Raw genomic sequence first — 7,200 nt, forward strand, 5'->3', positions numbered from 1 at the left:
CTGCCACCAGATGAAAGGAAAAGCATAAAAGCCCGAGCAAGCCTGGGACTCTGCCTTTCCTGCCGCAACATGCCATCAAATGCAGCCGGGGCCCTCCACGGAGGCAGCCATTCTGTTGTTCACGTTCACCGAGTTCAGCTGAGGATGTCTGAGATCAACAGGTGGCCTTGCTAATGGAACAGATTCGCTCATTGTTTGTGTGTTTAATGAATCATTGAGTTACTGATCAGCAGTGAGCAATAGAAGCTGTTCAAACAGAAAAGAAGCCCAGCCGGGAGGTGGTGCCGCCACCACGCTCCTTTGAAGCGCTGCTGGCCCCACGGGCTGTGAGGGAGGCTTAGGGTTTACTCCCTCCGGTTCCCAGAAAAGCTGGTAGCAAGAAGAGGGTATTATTTCTAATTGGATGATGAAAGTCAGCTCCGGGGACAGAGACCAAAGGGCCAAACGTAAAAAGGGGAGGAAGTGAAAACATCTGAATCAAAAGGTTGAGGTAAAACCAAGAGACAGGTGTTTGCAGTGAACCGCGCAATAACCCTCGTCTTGCCTCCCTCCCCAGGTCCTCAGGAAGCAGCCAAGTGGGGAAGGACAGCAAGGAGTAAGAAAAAGCAAGGCTGAGGATTCGGAAGCTGATTTCCTTACAAAGAGTTCATGGTACAGTGGAAATTCTCTGTCTTATCAGGAGGCAAGGCTGACCTTTCTTTGTGAGATTCCCACAAGTTGTACCAGGGCCTTTCTTGTGAGTAGAATTTGACTGAAGATATGCCAGAATGGCATTACTGGGCCATGCGTGTCCTTTTGCCTCCACAGATAAGACTTTTCATTTGTCACCATTTGAAGTCTGAATTTTAAGCAGATTTGTAGACTAGTGGCTCATATCCATCCACTCGTTCGGCTGTATCACCTGTCTTATCCCAGGGGACTTTCCAGAATTATTGCCCTCACCATGAAGTGACGTGAGTTCCCCAATTCAAACCTGGGCTTCTTTAGCATTTTTACTTTTCAAAAAACATATCATAGAGAAGATAAATAGATTGGCAAGGCTTTTTTATGTCTTTCCCAATGCTGACTGCAATCGGTTTATTGACAACATATTTAAAGTCATTTGTACCTCTTCAGTCATGATTTCCATCATCTTCTTCTGGATTTGGTGGACCTGTAGGTTCTGAGTGCGAGAGGTCTTCCAAATATGATCACACAACAAATGAAGCATATAACTATTCGTAGTCTTGATATCGACATGAGCTTCAGTCATGGCCTGACATTTTCTCGACCATGGAGCACATTTTTCATGGGTAAGATCCATGTCATACAAATTGGGTAGGCAGTTTTGCCTTGAATATCCTCAGTAATTACTTCGGATTTTCTAATGCACATTCATCATTCTGCAGAGCAGGCCTCACTTTAACAAAATGACCTTTGAGGCAATCAGATGCATTTTGGTTCCTTGGGTCCCTGAGACTAACAATTTTCTGTGTTTCCTATATCAAACATGGCTGGTGCTTTCACATCATTTCAATCTTCCTTAGAAAATGGTTCTTGGTTTCCTTTTGCCACCTTTTGTGGGAAGTTTGTTTTTTTTTTGTTTTTTTTTTTTTTAATTTTTTTTTTCCACGTTTATTTATTTTTGGGACAGAGAGAGACAGAGCATGAACGGGGGAGGGGCAGAGAGAGAGGGAGACACAGAATCGGAAACAGGCTCCAGGCTCCGAGCCATCAGCCCAGAGCCCGACGCGGGGCTCGAACTCACGGACCGTGAGATCGTGACCTGGCTGAAGTCGGACGCTTAACCGACTGCGCCACCCAGGCGCCCCTTTTTTTTTTTTTTTTTTAAAGGTAGGGAACATATGAATGATATAACAGAGGGTAGTTTGGTGAGGAGAGCACTGTGCTATGGGTTAAGTAAGGTGGGTCTTAATTTCAACTCTGCCACTGTCTCTGGAGTACCATTGGTCATATACTTTCCATGGTAGAGACTGGCTACCTATTCACCAAACCTCTTTCCTTCCCTCTCCAACACACAGCTAAACCCAGGTCCCAGCTTTCCTCATAGTCAGATGTGTCCATATGACAGGCTCCAGCCAATGGAACATGCACCAAGGTTTGTAATTAGACCTGAATTATAATCCTTGCAGCTGGCCCTCTGTGCTCTCTTTTCCCTTGTCTTCAGCTGGATATCGATACCTAGGTTGACCTTGAAGTTCACAGAGCCTCTGTAAAGCTTGGGTCCCTTTGGCCCTCAGGGTAGCTGGAGAATCTAAGGTAGCTGGAGTACCCAAGTAGGACACCTCAGCTGTAAGCGATCTCCTCCGTTTACCTTAGCACACCGTACAAACTCCTTCTACATGTTCCATAAAGCTGAACAGTAAAGAGGTATTTCCATGGACTCTGATGTTTCTCTTAGCCCTACCATCTTTGATTCAAAGCCATCACCTCATTTATACCTTCATCTTCTACCCCAGAAGGGAGGATGCCCTTCCTGTCTCTTCAAGCTCTGGAGGAAGGAGTGAGACTTTTCTCTATTACGTTCTCCCTAAAAGATAGAGATAAAGGAGGAATAAAGAGAGAGAAAGCAGAAAGTCTATTAGAGCCCTCCTATCAGTTAATGGGAGAGAACAAGGAGAAAGTATAGAAGGCAGTAGGATGAATGGAGATTCAGGCCAGAGAAAGAGGGTGTGATTTGCCCTTGCATCTGCTCGTGGCAGATCTTTGGGCTCTAAATCCCGAATGAGGGCCTGAGTCGTGACAACAAACTTCTATTCCACCAGCACATCTCTTGCCATGGGTTTGTGCTTAATTGATCCAGCCTCAAATTCTTTCAGAACTGAAGATCTCAGCTATTCCAAAATGTATTTCCATATGTCCTCTTCAGTAAAACCTTCTTTTCAGGGGAGGATGTGAAAGCTATCACTCCTTTTGGCAATGTCATTGCTATTTGAAAAACCAAGATGTATATACACACATGTGCCCTGTGTGTACATAACTTACAATTTTCTGATTCTGAACATTTGTGTGCACAGTGGAATGTTCACTCCTCCTGGATGTACAAGCTGCACCATACGTCCCTATAGCGGGAATGTGTCTCAACTGTAGAATAAATGGGTTGCATTTGGTCTGTGGCATTAAACAGGCAAACTAAGTACTCACTACTGAGACAGGCATAACTAGTCTACAAAGATGTTTATAATCCCCCTTTTTTTTACAAGGTGTGTGAAGGATAATTCCATGTTTTTGTGTCTTTTTTTTACCTTTGAAACATTTATATAGTGTTTATTATATAACAAACAATGTAATGAATATTGTTTTAAATGTTACTCAGATATTAGTTTATTTAATTCCCTATTAAAGTGGGATATTCAGGACTCCCACCTCCTGATGGGAATCTGGTGGGAAGTGGCAAGGACCCTGGGTCAGGAGATCTTGTTTCCACGTCGGAGCATGACCAAGTTTGGGGGGCAGAGCTGGAGTGATGAAATCGCACCTCCGCTCTGCTATCACGGTCTTGCAGTAAGAAGCACAAGCTAGATGACTTCCAGAGTCTAATCCAATTCTAGGACCATTTTGAATTCACTCCCTTCCTGGATCCCATGGCTCCCTGTGATCTGGCACCTGACAAACTCTCCAGCCTCATCTCCTATCCCAACCTCACTCAGCTCCAGTCCCATTTGGCCTCCCTTCTTTGTTCCAAAAACACTGAGCTCCTTCCCAGCTTAGGGCCTTTCCACTGGCAGTTCCTGCTGCTTGAAGCTCTTTCCTTGCATCATCTTGTTGCCTCTTTTTTTGTCATTCAAGTTACTAATTAACCTCTTCAGTGAGTCTGTCCCCAACATCTCAGCCTAAACTGTTCCCACACCCAATACTAACTTCCCATCAATCACTCTGATTTACTATCACCTGTCACCATCTGATATTTTCTTGTTTATTTATTTGCCTCTTTGTGTGTAGTCTGTCTCCTCTCACTAGGAATAAACCCCGTGACAGCGAGACGTTATCTGTCTTATTCGTCATTGTATCTCCATTGCTTACATAAAAGCACAGTAGCCACAGAGCCCAGCAAATCTAGGGCTTCCAATAGAGGCAGAAATGGAGCCTGGGACCTAGAGCCATAGATTCCCGAGTCACACGCGGGAGCAGAGGGGTCACTTAGTGCTCCACTTGCCCTTTCTCACTCAATTCAGTGATTTCAGAGCAAATGTCAGGGTGACTATGCATCGACACACATCCTTTTGCTCCTACTCACCTTCTACCTCTCAGAGACAAGCTGTGTATTCTCAGGGACATCCTGTGCAGTTGCCTCACAAGCAGTAAATAGCGTATCCGCCTAAGGAGACCAGTACCTCTCTGCTGAGAACAGCTGTGCAGCTCTAGTTCTGCAGATTTGGGCTTCACAGTCTGAGGGACAAAGGCCAAGACTAGTGGCCAGTGGGACTCAGCCTGGATGCTAAGCCCTACGTGATGCTCTGCAATGGCAAGAAAGGTCTCAACTGAAGCTGATCCAATACTGGCTGCTGCCCTATGCAAGGGTATGCCTTCTCTCCTAATAGAAGAACAGGGTACCAAACCAAACATAGTAAACATTCTGTCTCAGAGAAAATCCTCTGGGGTTTAAGGAAGCCATCGAGTTTCTGGAAGGGACAGCTATAGAAGGTGCTTCTTCCCACTCAAAAGGGAGAAGTGATGCTTAACTCACAGCTGGAGGCATGATCCCCACCCAGGTGAATCACCTGGGACTAAAGTAGAATAAAGAGGAATAACGCTGGTGAAGTCACAGGGCAATGTCAGAGTGTCACCATCTGGATTTCAGGAGTAGGGGCAGGGCCCTGTGTGTAAAGATTCATCTCAACATATCTATAACCCAGAGATAAGAGTCCACGTGATCGTTTTTATGGTCAACTAACTTTGACATTTCCTTCTCTCCGACCAGTTTTGGAACATCCAGGTCTGTCAAGAGATATCCTTGTGCTCTCCCAGATTCCTCCACTCTTCAGGATCTCCTACATCAAATACCACAGGTAATGACAACTCAGGACTACTAGTGATTTTCTATCCTATAATAAAAAGATTATAGGGTCAAATATTTCAGCATTTCCCTGTCCCAGTATTTGGTCGAGAAGTTCTTCCTTAAGCATTGCTAACATACCCCTTGCTGCAATGTCAGCCCATTTCTTCTTTTCAACCTACTGTGGAGAAGCAAAATAATGAGTATCCATATTCTCCATGATTTTTGAAAACAGTGAAATCAACCCTTAGCTTTCTCTCTCTCTCTCTCTCTCTCTCTACTAAATTTCACAAGAGGCCATGCCCCTACCACTATAATCTATCTGGTAATTCTTTCCTGGACTTTAATTTTTTACATTATTTAATTTATTTTTTAAATGCTTATTTTTTTTTTAATTTTTTTTTTCAACATTTATTTATTTTTGGGACAGAGAGAGACAGAGCATGAACGGGGGAGGGGCAGAGAGAGAGGGAGACACAGAATCGGAAACAGGCTCCAGGCTCTGAGCCATCAGCCCAGAGCCCGACGCGGGGCTCGAACTCACAGACCGCGAGATCGTGACCTGGCTGAAGTCGGACGCTTAACCGACTGCGCCACCCAGGCGCCCCTAAATGCTTATTTTTGAGAGAGAGAGAGAGAGAGAGAGAGAGAGAGAGAGAGAGAGAATGAATGAGCAGGGGAGGGGCAGAGAGACAGGGAGACACAGAATCTGAAGCAGACTCTGGGCTCTGAGTTGCCAGTACAGAGCCCAGTGCAGGGCTCGAACCCACAAACTATGAGCCAAAGTTGGACGTTTAACTGACGCCCCCCGGGTGCCCCTCTTTGAATCATTTTAAAAATGGAGAAGTCAGAACTGCACATACTGCTCTTGTAAGGTCTTTGGCAAGTCTTGAAGCAACAAAAGTTTTCTTTCCGATTGGTGATGTAGAGTTTCTGTCATTTTCAAAGTATACTGCTGAATCATATTCAATTTGCATCTGGATCTCAGGTTTCTTCTTGTCACATATACTCATCCAATCCTTTCCTGGACTGCATTCACTTTTTGTTCCTAGGTGCACGATGAGATCCCAACTTTATTCTCTTTTAGACAGTTGGCCTCCCAAATTTCAAAAGTTTATTTACATTTATTGTACCAGAAAAGTCAGCCAGCTGAGAAGAGATGGCTGTACATCACCTGACAAAAATATGGAATGATCCTGGTCCCAAGAAGATACTGATGTGGCAAACCTGGACTCCCTCTCGGGTTCATACTGAGCCTTTGATGACCAGGATTTGTTTCACGGCTCCTGCTATGACGTACCCACTGCATGTTAGATCCATCTGGCCCTCAACTTTCAAATAGTTGTTGGAAATCCATTCTCAGCATTTTTTATTTCCCTGACTTGTTTTCACATATACACAAACTACTCTATTGTTTTGTGTGTCTGGATACAATTTTTTGCTTCTGTTATACGTATATGCCCAGGTCTTTTCTTTTTTTTTTTTTTTTTATATGAAGTTTATTGACAAATTGGTTTCCATACAACACCCAGTGCTCATCCCAAAAGGTGACCAACGGAATGGGAAAAGATATTTGCAAATGACATATCGGACAAAGGGCTAGTATCTAAAATCTATAAAGAGCTCACCAAACTCCACACACGAAAAACAAATAACCCAGTGAAGAAATGGGCAGAAAACATGAATAGACACTTCTCTAAAGAAGACATCCAGATGGCCAACAGGCACATGAAAAGATGTTCAGCGTCGCTCCTTATCAGGGAAATACAAATCAAAACCACACTCAGGTATCACCTCACGCCAGTCAGAGTGGCCAAAATGAACAAATCAGGAGACTATAGATGCTGGAGAGGATGTGGAGAAACGGGTGCCCAGGTCTTTTCTAAACATCATTAACTGCACCAAACTTCTGCCCCTAGGTTTAGTGCCCTCACCCCAACTTTGTCCTCTTTCAGATCATTGGCTTCCCACATTTACCATGTTTACTTGCATTTTTCTTTCCCTTTCCTGAGAGGTTTTAACATACTCAGCCAGTAAAGACCGCCTGGAGTAGTCAGTTTACATTTGTACTTTCTGCATAATTATCACAGTGTTTCCTTTAGCTCTCCAAAGTATTTTGATTTGAATGGTAAATTATATGGTCACCCGACAGATAGAGCAGGCTGCCTCTCTGCTATTCTTTCAGACTGACTCTGAGCCACCTG

The 7,200-nt window shown here is 44.2% G+C and overlaps 1 pseudogene; it reads right to left on the reverse strand.

The window, feature by feature from the left end:
• Window positions 1-845: 845 nt before the first annotated feature.
• LOC124512273 (40S ribosomal protein S3a-like) lies at window positions 846-6,009 on the reverse strand (annotated as a pseudogene).
• Between the last annotated feature and the right edge of the window lie 1,191 nt (window positions 6,010-7,200).

Source organism: Lynx rufus, unplaced genomic scaffold (assembly GCF_022079265.1).
Source record: "Lynx rufus isolate CCGP_SWC_20201006 ecotype Redwood Valley unplaced genomic scaffold, mLynRuf1.p SCAF_17, whole genome shotgun sequence".
Classification (NCBI taxonomy): domain Eukaryota; kingdom Metazoa; phylum Chordata; class Mammalia; order Carnivora; family Felidae; genus Lynx; species Lynx rufus.